Source organism: Anolis carolinensis, chromosome 5, assembly GCF_035594765.1.
Source record: "Anolis carolinensis isolate JA03-04 chromosome 5, rAnoCar3.1.pri, whole genome shotgun sequence".
In the NCBI taxonomy this organism is placed as follows: domain Eukaryota; kingdom Metazoa; phylum Chordata; class Lepidosauria; order Squamata; family Dactyloidae; genus Anolis; species Anolis carolinensis.
The window spans coordinates 9,679,118-9,703,714 of NC_085845.1; the positions used below are offsets into that span (position 1 = coordinate 9,679,118).

At 38.9% G+C, this 24,597-nt stretch overlaps 1 protein-coding gene across 8 annotated transcripts in view; it reads left to right on the plus strand.

Moving 5' to 3' along the window:
• Nucleotides 1-24,597, plus strand: part of ctnna2 (catenin alpha 2) — a 701,347-nt gene that overhangs the window by 531,547 nt on the left and 145,203 nt on the right. The window lies entirely within an intron of this gene.

Here is a 24,597-nt window from a genome sequence, read left to right on the forward strand (position 1 = left end):
TAGTGAGGATGTTGACATTTTGCAATGCTTTTTCATATTTCATTTTTTTGTGAAAATTTGGTAAAAAATTAAAACAATGTCCTTTTTGTGGCGCAAGATACATTATATTGTGCAAAGTATAATTTCTGCACAGAAAAGTTGGGTGTTGTTGAAAATAATGTTTTAGGGCAATTTTTTTCCAGGAAAAAATTCAAAAAAAGCCCCAAAAACATCTTGTGGCAATTTAACATTTCCCCCCTCAGTTAGCCATCATGATTGCCCAAAACACCTTATCATTGCAGATGAGAAAATGTGTGAGGATCTGGACACTTGTAAAATATATGTATCTTGAAGTAATTCCAACATAAATTTGTGGGCCTTATATTTAAGTAGTCATATGCAGGACAACAGCTTCAATGGGTTAAAGGTTTTTGATATATGGACAGCAGTAGTAGTGGAGGTTGAGTGTCCTTTATTTGGAATTCTGAAATGCTAAATCCTTCAAAATTGCCGGCATGAGTGACTGAGATAGTGACACTTTTACTTTCTGATGGTTTGATGTTCACAAACTTTGTTTCATGCATTAAAACATTACATAAAAATTACCATCAGTATACCTATATGTATGAGATTCATATGAAGCACAAATTAATGTTATGGTTAGACTGGGATCGTATCTCCAAGATACCTCATTATGTATCTATATGCAAATGCAGGCATTCCAAAATCTCAAAAAATCCAAAATCCTAAACATTTCTTGTCTCAAGCATTTCAGGAAGGGATACTCAACCTCTAGTAGTAGTACTGGTGAGGTTTTTTTTTTAAGTCTTTTTGTGAAGCAGTTATAGTCAATGCAACAAAAACAGGCTCAGAAGTCTGTCAACGGCAGAGAGAAAGAAGTAATTTTACAACTTGACATTGATGTGTGTGTAAGGTTGCTGTCTTACCTAGTTCACCCCATGTTAGAAACGAGAGGCTGGAATAGTTTCATATATTAGCCAACATCAGCTAAAGAAGTCAAAAGAAATGTAGAAAAAGTACTTTTAAAAAAAGGAAAGTTGCCATTTTATATGAAAACAATTTTATTTGAGGCCATTGGCCATTGACTCAACTCATCCAATACTTTCTATTCTTACGGGCAATGGCTGTCCAGGATTTCAAGGGTTTTATTCCTGTATTGGGGAAGCCTGTCTTCAAGCATGGAGTTTCATTTTATACTTCCTTTGATCCATTTTGCTGCTCTTCTGTCCCTCTCATTTCTTTTCACTCCCAACATGTAGACTTTTCAAATACTTTGTTTGTTACAAGCAAGTCACTCCAGGGTAATTTCATTGAGATGAGTGTTTTTCAGGCTGTCTTATGCCAGCAACTATTATTTTTGAGTGTGCCAGAGATTGGCACCAGATTTGTGTTGATTTGGTACAATTATTGATTTCTGACCTGGAAACTTGGCAGGGACTGGCTCAGGCACCAGCACCAGTCCAGGTGTCGCACCTCAGGCTAAGTTCACCTTGCTATAGATACCCAGTCAAACACACAGGTAGTCTTTTGAAGTTTTTATTAAGCAAAGCAGAATATAAATCAAGCAAGCAATCAAAAGGTAGTTCAAAGTTGTAGTGAAAGAGTCAATAGGTCCAAGAGATTCACAAAGTACATGAATGTCTATTTAATCCAAAAGGCTAGGTCCATAGGTTCAAAGAGCATAGCAGGAACAATAATCCATGAGGCAAAGAATTAATCCATAGAGTCCAAAGTACAAGATCCAAGATAATCCACAAGGTGAAGAATTAGTCCATAGAGTCCAAGAACAAGGTCCAAGAATCCAAGACACACCACAAGGCAAATAGTCCAAAGAACAAGGCCCAAGAATCCAAGAACGCTGGCTTGATAGAACTTCCACACAGATGAAGCGATGAAATTGCACTGACAAAGAATAGTCTGTGAAAGCATGCTTTAATAACAACTTAGGAATGCATTCCTCTTCCTACAGCTAGATTCACGTTTGCGCGCCAAACGCTCACTTACGGACCTGGAAACCCATCCAAGACAAACGGTCCTCTCTAGATAAGTCCTCGTTATCTTGCATCTGCTGGTCAGAAGCTAAACCGTCATCCTCATTATTTTCCAAGGCTGAAGTCTCTCCCTCAATATTTCTCATGTCAGCACGACCGTTATCTGTTTCTCCTGGAATCAGCAGCTCACCCTGCAACTGCATGTCTGAGCTAGCTTCTGCCTCAGACTGCTGATCTTGAATCCCAAATCCAGAATCCCCAGAATCCTCTCCATCTTCATCTAGAATCTGGCCAGCCTGTGGCTGGGATACAACACCAGGAACCAACCCTGTGAATACGACTGATTTAAGAGGACGCTGGTGCATTGCAAGTACAGAAATAAGTGGATAGCTAGACAAATCCTGATTCAGTGAATCACAGAATCATAGAGTTGGAACAGACCACATGGGTCAACTAGTCCAACCCGCTGCCATGTAGGAATCGAGTGAATTACTTTTAATCTGAAATTAGAGAGTTTCTATGCACATGCAGAAGGCTTTTCTGTACAACTGAATGGCTATCCCTTTGCTGCTTCCCCATTCACAACCAAGAAATATGGGTTTTAACTGTCAGTAGTAAAGCACAAGTATTGAATGCAGGAGCCAGGGAACTCAAATAACAGTCTGTAGCTTCTGAAATTTTAATGCTCAAGTATCTAATAAGCAGTCTTCTCTGCAACCATCTTGTAGTAACTGTATAATTAAAGAAACATTAAGAACAAGTAGGAGGAGAAGGGTGAGGGGATAGAGGGAGAAATGCAGAAGCCAAGATAAAAAGAAATGGGCTATGGCTTAGAGAGAAAGGAAAAAACTTTTTTTCATAATTATCCAAGACTACTGTGTGAATAATACACTAAATAATTGATAAGGGAGTCATTGCAGTTCATGCTATATATTATTATATCCTAATTGTATATTTTAGAATAATTTATGAAAGAAATCTGTTCAGAATATAATGACTAGAGGGAGTAAAAGTCTGGAAGAGAGTAATAATGCAACCCCACCTCAGACAGACTCCAAACACTTCTATGCAGGCCCTGTCTTTCAGGCCTAAAAGGCCATTCTGAGAGGGTCCAAATAATCTTATCTCCAAAAGAAAATTTATCTAGTATGAAGAAAACTAGGGCTCTCTTTGATTGGGTCTCCCTATATAGAGAGAGGTGGAATTCAACAATTTGTTCACACGCCAAAGACTCTGCAGAGGCTGAGGGGCCATAAAAGACAGTAATATTTATAAAGAAAACCATATTTTTTTACAGCTAGATAACATTGAAAGTTTAGGTTTTGACCATGTTTTTCATCCTCCATATTCAGGGATAATGTATTCATGGATTCAACCAGCCAGAGCTGGAAAATATTTTTAAAATCCTTAATTTTGCAATTTTATCTAAGATGCACATGTTACTAAGCCATAGTTTATCATGTAACTTGAGCACCCATGGATATTGGTATTCATGGGAGGTCCTGGAACCAAACCCCAGTGGATACTAAGGGCCCACTGTACAGAATAATTCATTTCCCATTCTTCTTTTTCTTCTTCTCTGTTTGCAAACCAAGCCAATGTTGTGCTCCACAAAACCCTCGTTCTGACCTCAGCTCCAGAAAATCTTCATTATCGTTCTTTCTACTCTCTCATCTTTCTACTGCTTGCTTTACAAAGAAAGCTGGAGGATTAGTCTACCTAACAAGGAGATGTAATGCATTTTCCCAACCCTCATACTTATTTTCCTAAAATACTAATGCTTTCTGTTTTAATGATTGTGACACAGGAGGAGGCTCCTTCTCTTAACAAATACTAGCAAATTAATACACCAAACTATATTTTCAACTTCAGGTATAATCCATTGGAGAATCTACAGATTTTTGTGAAATCCTCAGGAAAAAATAGTGCATTAATAACTCTATTGGTTAATCTTTTGAGTTGCTTTCAGCCTATAGTGTATGCACCAGTTTAGGCACCAAATTGACAGCTATGATATTACTGCCAAATTTCATATATGCACTGTATCATTGACAGCTATGATATTTCTGCCAAATTTCATGTGTCAGTATCCTTGACAGCTATGATATTGCCACCAAATTTCACATGTGCGCAGTATCCTTGACAGCTATGATATTGCCGCCAAATTTCATATGTGCACAGTATCATTGACAGCTATGATATTTCTGTCAAATTTCATATGTGCACAGTATCATTGACAGCTATTATATTTCTGCCAAATTTCATATGTGCACAGTATTATTGACAGCTATAATATTACCACCAAATTTAATATGTGCACAGTATCATTGACAGCTATGATATTGCCGTCAAATTTCATATGTGCGCAATATCATTGACAACTATGATATTGCTGCCAAATTTCATATGTGCGCAGTATCATTGACAGCTATGATATTTCTGTCAAATTTCATATGTGCGCAGTATCATTGACAGCTATGATATTTCTGCCAAATTTCATGTGTCAGTATCCTTGACAGCTATGATATTGCCACCAAATTTCATATGTGCGCAGTATCCTTGACAGCTATGATATTGCCGCCAAATTTCATATGTGCACAGTATCATTGACAGCTATGATATTTCTGTCAAATTTCATATGTGCACAGTATCATTGACAGCTATGATATTTCTGCCAAATTTCATATGTGCGCAGTATCATTGACAGCTACGATATTGCCACCAAATTTCATATGTGCGCAGTATCATTGACAGCTACGATATTGCCACCAAATTTCATATGTGCGCAGTATCATTGACAGCTACGATATTGCCACCAAATTTCATATGTGCTCAGTATCCTTGACAGCTACGATATTGCCACCAAATTTCATATGTGCGCAGTATCCTTGACAGCTATGATATTGCCACCAAATTTCATATGTGCAGTATCCTTGACAGCTACGATATTGCCGCCAAATTTCATATGTGCGCAGTATCATTGACAGCTACGATATTGCCGCCAAATTTCATATGTGCGCAGTATCATTGACAGCTACGATATTGCCACCAAATTTCATATGTGCGCAGTATCATTGACAGCTACGATATTGCCGCCAAATTTCATATGTGTGCAGTATCATTGACAGCTACGATATTGCCGCCAAATTTCATATGTGCGCAGTATCATTGACAGCTACGATATTGCCACCAAATTTCATATGTGTGCAGTATCATTGACAGCTACGATATTGCCGCCAAATTTCATATGTGTGCAGTATCATTGACAGCTACGATATTGCCACCAAATTTCATATCTGCACAGTATCCTTGACAGCTACGATATTGCCACCAAATTTCATATGTGCGCAGTATCCTTGACAGCTACGATATTGCCACCAAATTTCATATGTGCGCAGTATCCTTGACAGCTACGATATTGCCACCAAATTTCATATCTGTGCAGTATCATTGACAGCTACGATATTGCCGCGAAATTTCATATTTGCGCAGTATCATTGACAGCTACGATATTGCTTCCAAATTTCATATGTGTGCAGTATCATTGTGTGTTGGGAGAGAGAAGAGATTGTGACTTTTCAAGAGAAGAAATGTCTAAAGCCAACGTAACCCTTACTTAGTTAAAATCTGTTTACTTGCTCAATTTAGTCCTGTAAGATCATGTATTACACAATAAAATCAGTCTTTTGAGGGCTAACCTATATTTCCTGTGTCTTGTCAATAATGTCTCCAGCATCTACAAGTAGATTTCACTTAAATCTTTGCCAGCTGAGCAATACAGCAGGGTGGCTGTCTGTGCCAGGCACAGAGCCAAATAGATGTTCCTGTGCACTGTAGCTGACACGAATGGATTAGAAAGCACATTGGGTAATTATTAAACTGTCTCTTCAAAATAGTTAATGCAGTATTAAAAAGAGAATGTGGGAAAAGAGAAGTGGCTTTCTGCTGGCAGGAATTGTCCTTTTATGTCTAAGCTCCACTTATAGTAAATAAAAATGTGATGGGTTTCTTTTCAGGCTAGAATGTATGCTGGGAGGAGAAATTAAATGTTTTCAGGATCTCAACCTAAATATTTATGCCCACCTATTGTATAGTAGAGCCCATCTGCCTGAATCCTGGTTTGGTGCTTTATCGCAGGTGGTGATGTTACTTGCCTTGTGGCATGAGAAATACTGGTATTGTCATCTCACCTGGAATTGTGTGGCTACAGAAGAAACTATTAACCACACTACAGGTTTTTTGCCACATTCTTACTGTCAACTTTTGGTATAGCAGTGTACAACTTCTTCATGCATCTTGCTTCCATTCTGAAAGAGATATATATCTTAAATACAAGATGAATTGGTGCCTAGCGATCAAGGTTTTACATCTCCCCATAACCTTTTAAGTAGCTCTAAAAGGATTCATTACTTTAACATTACTTAGCCAGATATCTAAGTTCTAGTAGTCACTCCATTGTGTGCCTTTGTGTTGAATCTGATTAGTACGTTCATTGTTTATAGATGGTCAGTAATGCTTCACAATGAATGGTTGACTTGTTATAACATCACAGATTTTACAGACACTGGAGATGTTTCTGGTTGGTTTAGCTGATGTCCCAGGGCAGTTACCAAGCGGAGCTCTAAGAATGAGTTGGCCAGCTTAAATATTTGACCTGAAAATCAATGAGTATTTTTTTTGTTAATTTAGAAGCATTTTACATCCTACCTAGGCACAAGACAAGGGCCAAATTGAAGTAGCTTTATTTTTTGGTTTGGCTTAGCACTATGATGGCCATATTACATGAATCTAATGTGCACCCCAATTTTGGGAAGATAAATTAGCCAAAAAAGGTGAGCATTAGAGTCAAGTAAATATAGTAACTAGATAACAAGTGGATAACAGAGGGCTTAAATGTTTGAGCTTTATCCTGTGACAGAGTCCCACAGTAATGTTTTTCCTCCATGCATCTAGACAAGGACTATGTTCTCCAGAAATAGTTGCTGGCCATCTGTGAAAGAAGCTGATTCTGTTTAGATCTCCATAGTGAAATGACTAGCCAAATAATATGTTTATTTTTTCAGCATATAAATAACATTCCATTTCTTGTGTTTTTATTGTCATTGACCATTTACCTTTAGCATTCCCCTTTCTTTGTTTCAGTTGGTAAGATAGCTCTGGAACTAGTATTGTTCCTTGTGCTACACTTATTTTAACTCAAATTTAGGAACTTGAATCCAGAAATGTTCTATTCTAATGAGACATATTTTCCAGTTTTTGAAATAGTTTTTGTGGAATGTAATGATAAGAAAGTGGGTGTATGTAACACTAAAGTGTATTTCCTTGTCTCTGAGTCTGGAGGCCGTGGTCCAGGCCAATGGATAACATCTCTGGACCATCTGGATAATATCTCCAAATTGGGCATATGGAGAATGGTTTCTGGGACTGCGCTGAGATCAGATTTACAGCAGTGTAACCTGCCCACTGCAGATGTGCCCTGAGTTACAATGGGACAAATAAAGGAAAAGCATTTACCGGTCATTCAACAGATGAAGGGAGCACATTCTTTTTCCATCATGGTTTCAAACCTCTTACTGAAATAAAATTAAAGATAAGAAGTGACACGTTAAAATAGCTGCACTTGCCGGATTGACAAGGGATTGCCCAATGTATCATTCTATAGGTGACGGAAGAATGGATTCGTAACAGACTAATGTGACAGCTGAGCCATGACTAAAATGTCACGAAATCCATTGCAATCTGCACTACGGTTCAGATGTTTGCCCTTAAATCATTTTCATCTGGCTCTGAGTCCATTGAAGGAGAAACCTTAATGGAGTGTCTTTAGCCAGTTTCTTGAACCAAGCGAGTCCTTGAAAGGAGGCAATTTTAAAATGTGGTTAAATTTGATCTGTGGCATATTTTTGTCTGAAAGGGGCCACTGACCTTTTTGCATGCAATGCAAGAGTGAATGTTGAGATGGAAAGAGCTCTCCAAAATATTAGGAATGAGTGGAATATTTGAGGGGTTGCATTTCTCTTCTGCCACAATAGAAAAGAGTGGGATAGATATTAGCACTTCCTTTATAAACCAAAAGCTATGAATTATGGCTGAAATCATGCATCAAGTAGATGGAGTGTAACTATGTTTGCAGAGGTAAGTGATTGCACAGCATGGGCTAGTTAGTTAAGTGCATTGTTGCAAAATCAAATGTGGACCATTGTGAATGAACATCTATGTGTCTAAGGCATATGGAAGTACAATGTGAATGTGCATCTGTACACAATGGTCATCCATTGGCAGTACATCATGCACATATCTTCAGTCTTACAACCATAAATTGAATAAATTCTGCATTGGACAAAATATTCCAATTGCTTTCTTGTGGGGATTTTTGTGGGGGTTGGTCCCATGTAAGCAGCCCTGAGTCCCTGCGGGGAGATGGAGGCGGGGTATAAAAATAAAGTATTATTATTATTATTACTATTATTTTAACATGAAAATAAGATTTGCAGTGCACTACTTGAAAGTAACTTTTCTATAGGAATAAAAGATTAAGCTGTGAATTAGGAAGTCCTCTTCCATATTTTCAGTAAATTTAGCAAAGTCTTCCTACCTCTCAACTTCGGACACCATCTCATCTATAATATGACAATACTATGATTTACTAAGGTCTATATATATAAAAGGGTAATGAAATTTCGGCCTAGAACAAAACAACAAAACTACACATCCCAGAAACACTAAACTTGGCAGCACAACCCCTCATCCATGCCTTTACGTTCATACAACAAAAAGCTCAGCTACTCCAGAAAATGGCCAGGCTTTGAGACTGTCAGGCTATTCACTGGTATTCCACCTGGCCAACAAAGGATTCCCATAATCCACAGCAACGCGTGGCTGGGCAAAGCTAGTACTTCATAAAATGCTTCGGATTATCTTGGGCAAAAATATGAGGTGAAAAAGGGACATGATAAATAAATGTACAAAGGGGATTTATAGTCTTCCAGTTGTTATTCCAAGGTTCCCATCATACCTTACTGGAAATTAGAATGGCTAAAATTGCCCAAAGTTATGATGCAACAACTAAAGGCTACATTTGCAGTTTGGCATCCACAAAATTCGCAAGTGAGTATTGCACCCAGAAGAAGGCATTTTCTATGTAGAAAATGTTATTTCTGCATGAACTGTGTTCCCTACCCAGACAATGTTGTTTTATGTACAAAACAACCACATGTGAATTCTGCACAAAAGGGGCCATTAATTGCAAATAATATTGAAAGCCACACATTTTCTCAGAGTTTCTTGTAGTGAGAATGAAAAAAAGATGTTCAGATTGTTGCTTCCTTTTAGAAGATTAATCTCTTTCAGCAGGTCTACTTGGTCAATTTTAAAGATGAATCTCAAACTCATGTCTTGTGTTCACTTTATTTTAATCGTTGGTGTATTTTAATATATGAATGTCATAGAAAAATCTTTTAATATGTGTATTTTATATAATGTTTTATGGTGGTGTGGCTTGGGTCCCACCTCGAGCCAAGAGGAGAGGCGGGTAAAATAAAATGGTAGTTGCTGTTGTTCATAGAATCATAGAGTTGGAAGAGACCTCATGGGCCATCCAGTCCAACCCTCTGCCAAGAAGCAGGAAATCACATTCAAAGCACCCCCGAGAGATGGCCATCCAGCCTCAGCTTAAAAGCCTCCAAAGAAGGAGCCTCCACCACACTCTGGGGCAGAGAGTTCCACTGCTGAATAGCTATCACAGTTAGGAAGTTCTTCCTGATGTTCAGGTGGAATCACCATTCTTGTAGTTTGAAAGCATTGTTCTCCATTCTAGTCTCCAGGGCAGCAAAAAACAAGCTTGTACCTTCCTCCCTATGACTTCCCCTCACATCTTTATAACATGGCTATCATGTCTCCTCTCAGCCTTCTCTTCTGGAGGCTAAACATGCCCAGCTCTTTAAGCCTCTCCTCATGGGGCTTGTTCTCCAGACCCTTGATCATTTGAGTCTCCCTCCTCTGGACACATTCCTGTTGTTGTTGATGTTGCTGTTGTTATGAAGAATTGCATCCCTATTTTACAGAGGTTTACAACAGATCCAAAGCACAGATCAAATAAAACACATTCTAGGAAATAGAAGCACTAGAGAGATGTTTCTGCTACCTGACAGATCCTGGACAGTGATGGAGTCGATCTCTTCTGGGTTCTGCTATTTTTGGGACTACTTCCTTTCAGGGCTTCATGGTCTGATTTTCAACGACAGTGTGTTTGAGTTCCTTTGCATGAGTAAATTGAAAGGAAAATGTTATGGAGCCTATCTGTGTGCCTGTCAGTTTTTCCTCTCTTTCAGGCTTCTTGGGATGTCCAAAATAATCAGTTGTCTGCAAGGAACACTTGTTGGTGGCAGAGCTGAATAAGCTTATATTTTATGGTGATTAAAATTTGATACAGTGCAGGCAAATCAATAGGATCATAGGGCAGGATAGTCATTTGCCGCAGATAGAATGAAAGAAGAGCACTTCTATTTCTGCTTTATAGTCTCTTTGTCCATTAGGTTTATAGGGTCTGTTCATTAATATCACTTTGACCATCTCAACATCATTTAGGAAAAGATTTGCTTTTGCAAAGTCAGGAAACATCCCCTCCTCAGACACAAATGTAAGCATATACTTCTCCTTGTGAAATTCTGGCATCTTGCTTTATATGAGCCTACATTTGGCTGTTCCAGTTTCTTAAATAGATTGGAAATGATCTTGGCCTGTCATGGGATCAATGAATCAGCTGCAAGAGGGGAACACACTGGAGATACATGATCAATAAAGTGTATCCATCGAATCCAGAATGTCTGTCTTTTAGACTCATGCCACATATAGCCTCCTTCCCTTCCTTGTCAATAGTTTGTTTTCTTTGGAAATGAGTAATGCATAGCAGTGGGATTTGTTAGAGTCTCTTAGGACTTCTTAAATGAGTCTGATGCTCCTGAAACAGTTAAGACATGTTTCCCAAAAGAGTCTGAGCAGCTACCTCTGGGGGTTGATGCTCATCTCCATTTCTAAGCTGAAGAGCCAGTGTTGTCCATAGACACTTCCAAGATCATGTGGCTGGCATGACTGCATGGAGCACTGTTACATTCCCGCCAAAGCTGGACCTATAGATCTACTCACATTTTGCATGTTTTCGAACTGCTAGGTTGGCAGAAGCTGGGGCTAACAGTGGGAGCTCACTCCGCTCCCTGGATTCGAACTGCTGACTTTTCAGTCAGCATATTCAGTAGCTCAGCGGTTTAACCCACAGCACCACCAAGGGTAACACATAGACAAACACAATTCATTTGATGACTCTACTGTAGTGAAGGTTAACAATAGGCCCTTGAATGTGAAGAGTTTGCACAAAAAGTCTTATTCTTGATGTCAGGGGATGTCTAAATCTCTCAAGAAGCCATTGACCTTTATGAGTTTTCTCACCTCCAGCATCAAAAATACGCAAGGGACATTTTGTCCTGCTGAGGGTTTGTATTAGACATTTCTGCACAAGACTACTGCCTTTTCCCTTAGTTAAACAAGGCACAGAGATACAGCAAGTCCAGGAAGACTGGTTGATGGATTACAATGGTGCAAACAATTCATGCAGTTCTTCTACTTTTTAAGAACTTCTTGACAAGAAGACAGCATTTATTGTAGTTTAGTACAATTGTGTAAGTCACACAATTCATTCTATTTATGCAATTTGTACAGAAATACATACTAATCCAAGAGCTGAATTCTTCTAGAAATTGGGTGAAAATACTTTGCTGTCTAACAGAGGAAGAGAAAGGTGGGGAATGTGGTGTTCCCGTTGTCATTCAGGAGCCGAGGGACAAAGCAAAGCTTTTTATTCTGAAAACAGGTGATTTTTTTTTCTAGAGGGAGATGTTTATCTTGCATCATTCATTGTTCTGCTCACCAAGTCCTAACAGTGCAGACAGGGCACAAAATAAGTTATCACCATGGCCATCCTAAATATAAAAATAATGGGAAAGGTTGATGGAAAGTGAAGACACAGAAGAGAGAATTAGGAAAGTTGTTTACCTGAAGCTCTATTTTCTACTTCAGAGGGGGATATCTATATATATCTATATATCTATATCTATATATATGTCTGCCTGTGTTTTACATGTTGTACTTGTTCATGTTTACTCAGACACAAACACACTAGGTTCAGTGAGACGTCACCCCCAGGAGTGTATAGGATTACTTCCTTAGACTGAAACATCAATAAGCATCTTCTTCATTAGTTTGTGTTCACTTTCCACCACATTTTTCATGTGAACTAAATAATCGGCCATTAAACTAGTTTAATACACGAATTTAAATCTACCTGTCTTTGTGTTGTGCTCCTTAGAAGGCACCAATATGAGCTCTACATATTGGTTATGGATCTATAATTGCAAAATAGAATGTCAGTCAATGTTTTCTTTTTAAATTTTTTTTTATATTTAAAGGGGATGGAAAACTTGAAATGTTAAAACTCTCACACTAACTATTTTCTTGTCAGATCTTAATATATTTCACTGGAAAATTATAACCTGTATTTTTAGACCTTTATTTCACCTTTCAAGGAGCAATGTGGTGCTAACAAAAACTGGCTTCCCCAGGGGTTCTTGGCAAAGGATGAGAGGTGACATGATTATACCCTTTAAATACCCCATAGAGAGAAGGGGAAAATCCTGTTCCCTGCTGCCCCAGAGAGTAGGATCAGGTCTGTTTTAGCCTGCATTCACAGAAACATAATTTCCAAGCCAAAGGAAGCAATAGTCTCATTATATTCTGTTCTACTCAGGATTTATTTGGATTCCTGTATTAAGTTATGGGTACATCCCCATTTCGGCACATTTGGCACTTTGCCTGGGTTCTATGAATTAGTCTCCTGTTTTAATATTGTATGTTTCATGTCGATTTTAACATTTGTTTTTACTGATATTGATGTTTTTATTTGATAATTGTTTTATTGCTGTGTTTTGATATTTGATTGTTTTATTGGGCAAGGCCCCATGTAAGCCGCCCCGAGTCCCTTCGGGGAGATGGGGTGGGGTATAAAAATAAAGTTGTTATTATTATTATTATTATTATTATTATTATTATTATTATTATTATTACCTCATCTTAACTTAATACAGGAATCCATAATGGCGCTCCATGCAGTCATGCCGGCCACATGACCTTGGAGGTGTCTCCGGCTCTTCGGCTTAGAAATGGAGATGAGCACCAACCCCCAGAGTCGGTCACAACTGGACTAAACGTCAGGGGAAAACCTTTACCTACCTCATCTTAAGAAGGATATAAATATATTGGAGTAGATTAAGAAAAGGACAACAAGAAGAATGAGATGTATAGAGAAAAAACCGTATTAGAAGAGGTTGAAGGAGCTGGGCATGTTCAGCTTGGTGAAGTGCACTCTTTAAATCAGTGGTTCTCAACCTGTGGGTCCCCAGGTATTTTGGCCTAAAACTCCCAGAAATTCCAACCAGGTTACCAGCTGTTAGGATTTCTGGGAGTTGAAGGCCAAAACATCTGGAGACCCACAGGTCGAGAACCACTGCTTTAAATACCTCAAGGGCTGTCACATATAAGTGGGACCAGGACCCAGAAGACAGAACTAGTTGCTAGTGATTTTATGTTGCAGTAGGGCAGAATTTGTTCAAACATTAGAAGGAATGTCTTGGCAGTGAGAGTCAATCAGCAATTGTCTGGAGAGGTGGTGAGATCTCCTTCTCTGGATGTCCCCAAAATAGTCTGCGCAGATACTTGCTGGAGATGTTTTAGCTAAAGATCCTGCACCGAGTAGTGAATTGCACTCTGTGGTCCATGAGGCTCCTTCCAATTCTATGATTTCATGAATCATAACCTTATGAGAGTTGAACTGGGAAATGTCCTTATTGTGCATTTGCTATTAATCTACTCCCACAACATACCAAATACCAGTAGGTCTCTCCAAATCAGACATGGCATCCCAGAGGAGCCAGTGACAGCAAATGGCTCTTTCTTCTACCGTTTCAATGCATCACCTTCAAGTGGGAGGACAACTGAGCTACAATGACTCCAACAAAATGCTTCCATTCAACCCACCTGCCAATGAAACGAATGCCACTTGATTCATTGGCCTGTGTTCTCCTCAAACTCTTCCTGCCTCTCACTAACTGTGACTGCCAGATAATTGGAAAGAGAAGAATGATGATTGACTTTATTTATTATTTTACATTTTGCAATTTCGTCCTGTCCATCCACTAAGGAAAACAAAGTGCTCAAGGCAGCTAAAGAACATCACTGAAAACAAATTAAACAATAAAACCATTCAAGTTATCATGGTTCCAGGGCAAGGTAAATGTTGGTTGTTTGCCTTAGCTGAAATACTAAACGGCATCTCCGTTTGCATTGCAAAGACTCCGCATGCCTACAGAGAGAGCAGCACTGGCCTGTGCCAGTCTGGGTCTGGAAATAAGACCTCAAGAGTTAGACGCATTGGCAAAGAGAACATTCAATTGCAGATCCTGGCTGCAAAGCTCCTCTTGTGACAAGCCAGCTTTACTGAAGTCCCTCAAAGTGACTGTGGGTAGAAGGAGGGGAGGGTTTAGACAGCTGGTGTTTTGTTATTTTCAAGGCACCCCTTAACAGCCTTTTTGGCAGACATTTTCATGTGATACAAGGATACTGGGATGGATCAAAGGTGGCCAAAACTAATTAGGTAGTACTAGCCTTGTGGATTTTCCTGCCTACAAATTGCCTCAGAAGCCACGGTATATCCATTGTCCTTATTTCGTATTTCAAGTTCTTCCTTTGTTTCAGTAACTGGAGCAGGTACACTAATTGATTCCATAACTGGATTTATCCTGCATGTGGTAGTTTTGATAGTTCTATCCTTAGCAATATGTACAGCAATAAATTAAAATAAGCTGATAAATTTTAATGTTAGCCCATATGAATATTGTAAGTAAACACAACTCCAGAACACTACTAGTGTCTTGTCTCGTTTGGTGCCTTCAGATTGTTCCAACTTACGGTGAATCTAAGGCAAATCGATTACATAGCCTTGTTTGGTGCCTTGGCTTTTTGGCCTGTTTTCTGGGGTTATTTGGGGTGCTGATTCAGAAAATGGCATCGGATAAACTGCATCAGCTCTAGTTCCTCAGCTATGGTTATCCTGGTTTTCTTTTAGTGAGCAGATGGCAACTGGTAGGTGGTGGATGTTGTGTATCTCAAAATCTAGAGCTGATGGGGAGATGGGCATTTTTTGCAATCAGTTGGTCAAATATACCCAGAAACAGGGCTAACATTTGAGGCACCAAAATGTGTTGTTATAAGATTTGTTTACAGGTAGTTTGCCATGGTTTTCCTCGGAGACATTAAAATGTGACTTGCCGAAGATAACCTGGCAGATTTTGAGGGCTAAATAAGGAGTCAACCCCAAATTCGTAGTAAAACACTCCACTACACTGCAAAGCCTCTTGCAGGTATTTTACACATGTGTAAGTTCCTAAAACAAAGTATAGTAGGGTCTCACTTATTGAGCATTCTGGACTATCCAACACATTTTTGTAGTCAATGTTTTCAATACATCGTGATATTTTGGTGCTAAATTCGTAAATACAGTAATTACTGCACATTGAACTACTTTTTCTGTCAAATTAACATGATTAACATGATGTTTTGGTGCTTAATTTGTAAAATCATAACCTAATTTGATGTGTAATCCCTCCTTCTTATCCAACATATTTGCTTATCCAACGTTCTGCCGGCCCATTTATGTTGGATAAGTGAGACTCTACTGTAATTGTTTTTACTTGATGCAGAATATCTGAATTCATATCAGTACAAAAAACATTCATTGTGTATGTTTTGTTATTGAAAAGGATGTGCATTACCCCTTGCCTATGGATACACATATGCATTTGGCGTTTTAGTTGAGTTACATTATGTTGGTATTCAGTGCAAGAGTGAATATATAGTTTCATGATTAATAGATTTATACCATGCAACCTTGATATAGGATCTCAGACAGAGGCCCTACCTAGACTGCCATATAATGGTTTCAAAATGTATTATATGTTAATGTAGATGGGGCCAGAGTCTCAAGAATAAATGGCTCCAAAAACTGTTTTTAAAAGGCAGTTTGGAATAGGGAAGTTCCCAATGCATACTTTTATTTTTTATTTTGTTAGGTGCAGGGAGGGAATTTGGCAAGCCTAGTATCTTTTAAAGAAATACATAACAACAGGAATTCCCATAGATTGGATTTAAGTCTTAGTTGTATATCTACCACCCATGTCCTATCTGTCTTCATCACTGTTCAAGACAGTGTTTGGAACTCACTATACTTCATCCTCTCAATTTAAGTTAGTTCTGAATGGCTGTGATTTCCCCAAAGTCAAGCAATAACAACCACACCTAAGCAGAATTTCAAACCCAGGTCTCCTTATGCTACATCTTATTCTGTCTTCGCTGAATTGCACAAACCTTTAGCTATTTATTTATTAAAACGCTGCAACTTTCCCATTCTGTCTTTTTTCTCCTCCTAAATTGTTCTCTCATGAGCAGGCCCATTCTTGTCCTGTAAACTCAGAACTATGGTTTCCTTCATGGGGACTACCTCCTTGGAACACAGTCTTTCCCTGTTTCCCCTCTCACATCACCAAGCTTTATCACCTTTGTAATGAATCAAGTCATCGTGTGTTATGGCTAAAGTACAATACCTACAGCTTGGTCATTTTGGCTTCTAAGGAAAGCTCAGGATTGATTTTCTCTGGGACTCAATTTATTTGCCTTTGAGGCAGTCGATGCTTTCTGTAGAACTCTTTCCTAAGACCACATTTCAAATGAGTTGATTGTCTTCATCTCACAATTCTTCACTATCCAACTCTGAAAGTATACATATAAATTGGAAATACAGTGGCATGGATGATCCAAACTTTAAGATTCAGTGATATGTTGTAAAAAGAACCATGTTACTAAAATTAGGATAGTTATCCACCAACCTATACATCAATTAAGGTAAAGGTTTTCCCCTACATTAAGTCTAGTTGTGTCCGACTCTGGGGGTTGGTGCTCACCTCCATTTCTAAGCCGAAAAACCGGCGTTGTCCCTAGACAACTCGAAGTTAATGTGGCCAGCATGACTGCATGGAGTGCCATTACCTTCCCGCCAGAGCGGCACCTATTGATCTACTCACATTTACATGTTTTCAAACTGCTAGGTTGGTAGAAGCTGGAGCTGACAGCGGGTGCTCAGTCCACTCCCTGGATTCAAACCGCTGACCTTTCAGTCAGAAAATTCAGCAGCTCAGTGGTTTAACCCACTGCACCACCGGGAGCTCCTAAACACATCCATTAGTCATTATTTAAATTTATTTTCCTGGGTATTATTATTATTGACACAACAACATAGTATGACACAGCAAACAAGATAGATATGCTGGATTTCGTATCAAAAAATCACAAGTCGAACACTTCTCAAGTGTCTAGGACTGTGTGATGTATTTTCGGATGATGTGCGCAGATCTCAGTAAGGTGGCCTTTTGCAGTTGACCGATCATAAATTTTGTCAATGTTTATTGTCAATTATTATTGACACAATGACATAGTATGACACAGCAAACAAGATAGATATGCTGGATTTCGTATCACAAAATCACAAGTCGAACACTTCCCAAGTGTCTAGGACTGTGTGATGTATTTTCGGATGATGCGCGCAGATCCCAGTAAGGTGGCCTTTTGCATTTGGCAGATCGTAATTTTTTCAATGTTTATTGTTTCCAAATGCCGGCTGAGATCTTTTGGCACGGCACCCAGTGTGCCCATCACCACCGGGACCACCTGCACTGGTTTCTGCCAGAGTCTTTGAAGTTCAATCTTGAGGTCCTGATAGCGGCTGAGTTTTTCCTGTTGTTTTTCGTCAATGCGACTGTCACCTGGTATGGCGACATCAATGATCCAAACCTTTTTCTTTTCCACAACTGTGATGTCTGGTGTGTTGCATTCCAGAACTTTGTCAGTCTGGATTCAGAAGTCCCACAGTATCTTTGCGTGCTCATCTTCCATTACCTTTGCAGGTTTGTGAACCCACCAGTTCTTTATGGCTAGGAGGTGGTACTTGATTTTTTATTATTATTATTATTATTATTATTATTATTATTATCATCATCATCATCATCATCATCATCATCATCATGCTTATTTATATCCTGCTTTTTCTCTCCCCAAGATCACCCTTGTTTCCAATTCTGAGAGGATATGATTCCCCTGTAATAGTATTTCTGCACTCTGAATGAAACAAGAAAATAGGAGCTAAGTCTGCTTGCATGTATATCCATGATTCACACCCACAGCCAGAAAAAAGGTTGCTGGATATCCAAGCCATGATGTCCTAAAAGAAAACTTAGTAACAGAACTGAAGTCTAGTAATAGTGTCATCAAAGGCCCTATAACAATGTGGTCTTTCCGGGACAACCAAAACCTGTGATAATCTGCTGTAGCTGGCTTATGTAATGAGTAGATGGAAGCTTTGTGGACTGCTTGTTTTACTTGTGACAGATTGTTCTGAAACCTGATGGCAAAATATCCATTATGGTTCTGTAGATCATCATCCCCACTGTGTCCTCCTTTCATTATGGACTTCTGCGGGTCTGTCTGATCTCTCCTCCCATTTCTCCCACCCTTTATACTCTGCTGATGCTCAGATCTGCAATGCAGGCACATTGTACTTTCCATCACTGTATGGCTTTGCAATTTAAAGGAGCCCATGAGGACAAATGTGGGGAATGCATGCTTCAAAATGATGGATGATCAATGTTTCACTAGACTTTTCGTGATTCACAATTAGCAGTGCTTTGACGGTGACATTATATCCTGCCCAGGACAGACTTACATGATGTTCTTTGGTCATTTTTTAAGCTATCAGTGGCAGTACCATCTGACATCAGGGAAAGTTAGGGCTCCTGTTGCGACAGAGAGTTGAGCAATGCACTCCTGGGTTTATGCATTGGAGCCAAAAATATCTCTTTGCTTGAAACATTGCCTGTTTCAATCTACCACACTGCTTTCATTTGTTATAGTCCTCTGGCATCTCCAGTCATGTTGGTAGAGTATAACAACTTTGCCTGGACTTTTTGATGGACAGTTAAATCAGCAGATAACATTATCAAGCATTTGTATGGCTCTGGACTTTCCAGTTAGTGCCGAGTTAGGATGTAATGTTCGGCAATTATCAAGGGAGAAGTACAATTCAAAGTACTGTATAAAGAAAAATGAGTGAGGCAGGCAAAACAAGTAGCAAAGTTGGATGCCTGCCCTGAAGGAAATTGCTGTAGTACAGTTAAGGGTGGCAAAGAGGAAAATAGAGATAAGACACAATTAACTACAAAATTATTGTTGTGGGCTTTCTGGGCTGTATGGCCATGTTCTAGAAGCTTTGTTGCTTTTGAAACCTCCTTCTAGGCAATGTATTGTCAAAGGCTTTCATGGCCAGAATCACTTAGTTGCTGTGAGTTTTCCCGGCTGCATGGCCATGTTCCAGAAGCATTCTCTCCTAACATTTTGCCCACATCTATGGTGGGCATCCTCAGAGGTTGTGAGGTATATTGGAAACTAAGCAAAGATAGTTTATATATCTGTGGAAGGTCCAGGGTGGGAGAAAGAATTTTTGTCTGTTGGAGGACCTTCCACAGATATATAAAACGTCCTTGCTCAGATTTTCCAATATACCTCACAACCTCTGAGGATGCCTGCCATAGATGTGGGAGAAACATCAGGAGATAATTTATTTACAGCATTTATATTCCGCCCTTCTCACCCCGAAGGGGACTCAGGGTGGATCACATTACACATATAGGCAAACATTCAATGCCTTTTAACATAGAACAAAGACAAGACAAACATAGGCTCCAAGCGGGCCTCGAACTCATGACCTCCTGTTCAGAGTGATTCATTGCAGCTGGTTGCAGCTGGCTTGCTCTCCAGCCTGCGCCACAGCCCGGGCCTTCTGGAACACGGCCATACAGCCCAGAAAACTCACTACAACCCTGTTATTCTGGCCATGAAAGCCTTCGACAACACATAGAAAATTATTTTTCACAGGCCCATTGGAAATGGGAGGAAATGGTCCATAGGGATGAATGAGTCTGTGTTTCATTCCACGACAGTTTCACAAGTTTTGCTTTAGTACATTCTTCAATGCCACTTTTGTAGCAATCTATTTTTAAGCATGAAAAAATTGCATTTAATTATGAACACATTTGCTTCAAAAATGCACACATTGTTGACAACAACCCCAACAACAGAGTATCCATTTTTCTTTGTCTTTTGGTGTCCCCTTCCTTAAAAGTGTCTTGAAAATCAATGAAGCACAGAAATTGAAGTGTGACAGTCTTTCAGTATGTTTATTTGTCTACGATCTGTTGGATTTGCTTTTAAAAGCAGACTAAACAACTGTGTGATGGACTTATTCATCCATGCATTCATTTTTCAAGGCTGGTGTAAGATAACCTCCCAGAGGACCTGCCACTTTCATTACCATGTACAGATTTCCATGTTGTGTTGCATGGGAGATCTGATTTCTTGGTTCAGACATCAATGTGACTTGAACCTTCTGTGGACAGTAGATAGAGGTGCACAGTAACTAAAATGTGTCTCCTCTCCTCTTCCACTCTGATGAAAAAAAAATGGAAAGGACTATATCTAGCAAAAAAGAAAAAAAGAAGGAACTCCTCCTTTGTGGTACACTAAGCATTGCAGTGTGGAGGAGGATAAAATCTCAGTTTCTTTGTGTGAATAATTACTATTTTCCCATGCTCAAAGAAATGGTTGGGTGGATTTTCTTCAAAACCCCAGCAAGATTTCACCCACCAGCTCAAAAGCAAGCATGATAAATTTTCAGCCTCTGGGCAACAACTCAAGAAAGTTTTATATGAGACTGAGAAAAAGGGCTTAGCACGAAAGTGCCATCTCAACCTTAACAACCATGTCACGGTGGATCGGCTGCAGTGCTGTTAAGTCAAATTGTATGGGGTTTTTTTCCTGATCCAGTGCTGAGTTTAAAAACTTCAAAAGTTCTGGGGGTGGAGAGGAAAAAATTCTGAAAACTAGGGTGCTTTTACAACAGCTTATGGTTAGAAAGATTTGCAAAAGAAAATCCAAGAACAGATCACAGGAATTAGATTCTTATCATAGAAAATGGTGGGTCATATTTAAGTTGATCCCATTCTGCTCCACTCAGTTGTACATTTAGTTGTTAGTAACATGAACCAGATGGTCTTCAGGTTGTTTTATTTGAACTAAGGATTCATGTTTTCTGTTTCAAAGATTAATTCTATTTTGTACAGCAATTTTCACCCACTGATTTTCAACTCCTCTGCTCTTGCTCTCCTCACTTCTAAGACCCGATAGGATATTGTGGTTTGAGGGCAAGAACCTTGGGACACAAAATCGCCCTGGACGCTCACTAGGTTAATTTTGGGGAAATCATCCTCTCTTATCCCAAGTGCCTAGCAATAGCAAACCTCCAAGAAAAAATCTGACCAAGAAAGCCCTTTGATAGGGTCACCATCAATTGGAGACACATCACACCAAGACATTCCCCGCTTTTCATTGTTACTTATTTGCATCCACCTTACTGAGAGATTCATACTTAGCATGGTTATGCCGTCCTGCTATGTAGCTACAAACCAATCAGGTTGACTTGTTTTATATGAGGATAAATAAATAAATGAAAATATAAATATATTGACAGTAATCAACCTATAATTTTTATCCTAAATTTTAAATCTCACTCTGCTCATTTCATTTTGTTGTTCTTCAGTGGTTATTATGGAATTTTAATTTTATATACTATCATCTGTTTTAATTACTCTTACTTTTGGTATAAATGTGTATTTGTTTTGGAATTTTGGTGGGATGGGTATTTACTTATATTTGTTGTACGGCATTGAATGTTTGCTGATTTTGTTGTTCACTACCTTGAGTCCCTTCAGGGAGATATATAAATAAACTTTTATTTATTTTATATGAGGAAGCCCATATGGGCAAGAGCAATGCTCCCTATGCAAATTCTAGTCAGTTAAGCATGATTCTTTAAGTCAAGCTTTTCCAACATTTTGGTTGTGATACAAACCCAGATTAGTAGATGAATCCATCCTTCAACTCAGTTGAGTTTTTAGTGGATTTCCCTTAGTATAAACACATTGGCATTTTACTTCAACATTACTGTCTAACTGTTTACCTTCCCAAAATGCATTCTCAAAACAGATCTGGTAGAATGAAAGGGAAAAAAGACTGCTAGGAGAAAGGAAATCATGAAATGGTGAAAGGGGAACAAGGAGTTTTCTATATTGTTAATGTTCTGTCCTCCCAAGAATCACGTATTTCCAATCTATATATATAAAAGAGTGATGGAATCCTGGCAACCGCCAAAACAACAAAACTAAACACCCCACAACCTCAAAAATTGACAACACAACCCATCATCCATGCCTCTAGGTTGATACAACAAAAAGAAAAGAAAAATAAAGTCCTAATTAGAGGGAGAGGAATAATTGTTTTTATCCAGTTGCTGCCAGTTAGAAGGCTAAGCTCTGCCCACTTGGTCTCCTAGCAACCCACTCACCCAGGGGACAGGCAGAGTTAGGCCTCTTCCACACTGCCTATAAAATACAGATTATCAGATTTTAACTGGATTAGATGGCAGTGTAGACTCAAGGCCCTTCCACACAGCTATATAACCCATATAATCTTATATATTATCTGCTTTAACTGGATTACTTGGACACTACACCTTTACCCTTTACCTTAACTACCACCAGTTCCTCAATACTTTATTTCCCATACCACCATACTTTGCCACAGCAACGCGTGGCCGGGCACAGCTAGTTGTGTATAAAGTAATTAAAATGAAATATGTATTTGAACTCCAATGGTTGAGGGGCTTCAGAGGTTGCATTTTTCTGGTTCCGTGTGCTCTGATAACATTTTTAACTGGGATGAGAGCTAAGAGATGTGAGCACTTCAGAAATGAAATCTTAAGCGTCTTTGAAGATCAAACTGTAGATGTAGAATACATACTATACTGAACATTAACTTTATATTATTAAGCAATCAATAACAACAAGAGTACAGATTTTGTTAACTAAAATCTCTATTCAGCTCCAGTAGCCTTGTCATCTGCTTCATCTTTCTTTCTACTCTTTGCTTGGCATGACCAGATCCCCTACTACCCAAATGGCCAACCCATTAATCCTAAGCTCTACCTGACTCCTTCCATGTAGTCCTCAACTCATTTCCATGCTTCAGCAACTTGTAGTCAGCATGGTGTAAAGATTTGAGTGTTGAACTAGGACTAACTGGGAGTTTGAATCTTCACTTAGTCATGAAAACATCACTGGATATTATTGGACAAGTCATGAATGTCAGCCTCAGAAGAAAGGAAAGGCAATTCCCTTCTGAGCAAACGTTGTCAAGAAAACTCTGTGATGACTTCTTAGTAGAGTTTCCATAATGTAGAAATAAATACAGGACACAAACAACAATCACATACCACCTTTTTTGGTAATCTCTAACCTCTGTATATCAGAACGTTTCACCCCAGAATTGTTTTCATGTCATTTGAATTTTAGCTGCTGCTTAGTTACAATGCATAATTTTACTTGTTGCTACCTTCCTTAAATTTTTAATATTAATTACTGTTCTGCTCAATGCCTTGCTTCTTTTTGACTAGGACTTTTCTTTTGTTCCTAGACAGGTAAAATATCAAGAAATGCTGCATTATTGTTTTTCTGTGGTTTCTGCTTTTATGATTCAAAGCAGGCATTGCTGTATTTCTGATGTGAACAAGGTGGAACTTGTCATGCATGCAAACAAATTCCATCACATTGTACTTTCATCTGAAGAAGCTGAACAACATTTCTGTTTGTAAGAAGGAAACAGACTAAACTGATTCACAATGTAATCATATTAAGTCTCTGGAGATTGTGATTTGGAGGAGAACAACTGCAGGAGTGAATAGGGAGTTATTGCTTACTCTACAGACATACACACATACACACATCCAGATTTGCCATATCCATATTGCTTTAACTCCTGTGAATTCAAGGCATTATAACTACGTCTACCCATTCCCATTGTATCTTCACAGCAATCCAGTGAGGGGAAATGGCCCAAAGTTACCGTAGAATCATAGAATTGGATAGGATCCCATAGATAATAATAGATAGGATCCCACCTGCTCAATGCCTGGAATCCTGTTAGAATTTTCACATCTAGCCTATTTTAAAGATGTCCAGAGAAGGTAATTGGTTTCATTATCAAATTGCTCTTACTGTCAAGAAGTTCCTTTTTATGGGACCTTATCCCAGTCCAAAAAAAAGGGAGGGGGAGAAAACGGTCTGAGATTGTCTTCTGGATTCAAGAATAGAATCCTGAATTCAATTCCATTGAATTGAATCTATGGCCTGGGCAAATGGGCTGTCCTGTGGGCGGTCTGCTAATCAGCAGTGAGTCCCCATTACTCTGCCATAATGCAGTCACTCGATCCTTTTGATATTCTTTTTTTTGCCTTTAAAACTGAGAAATATTGCTGCTTTAGTAGGTCACTAAATGTGATCTACTA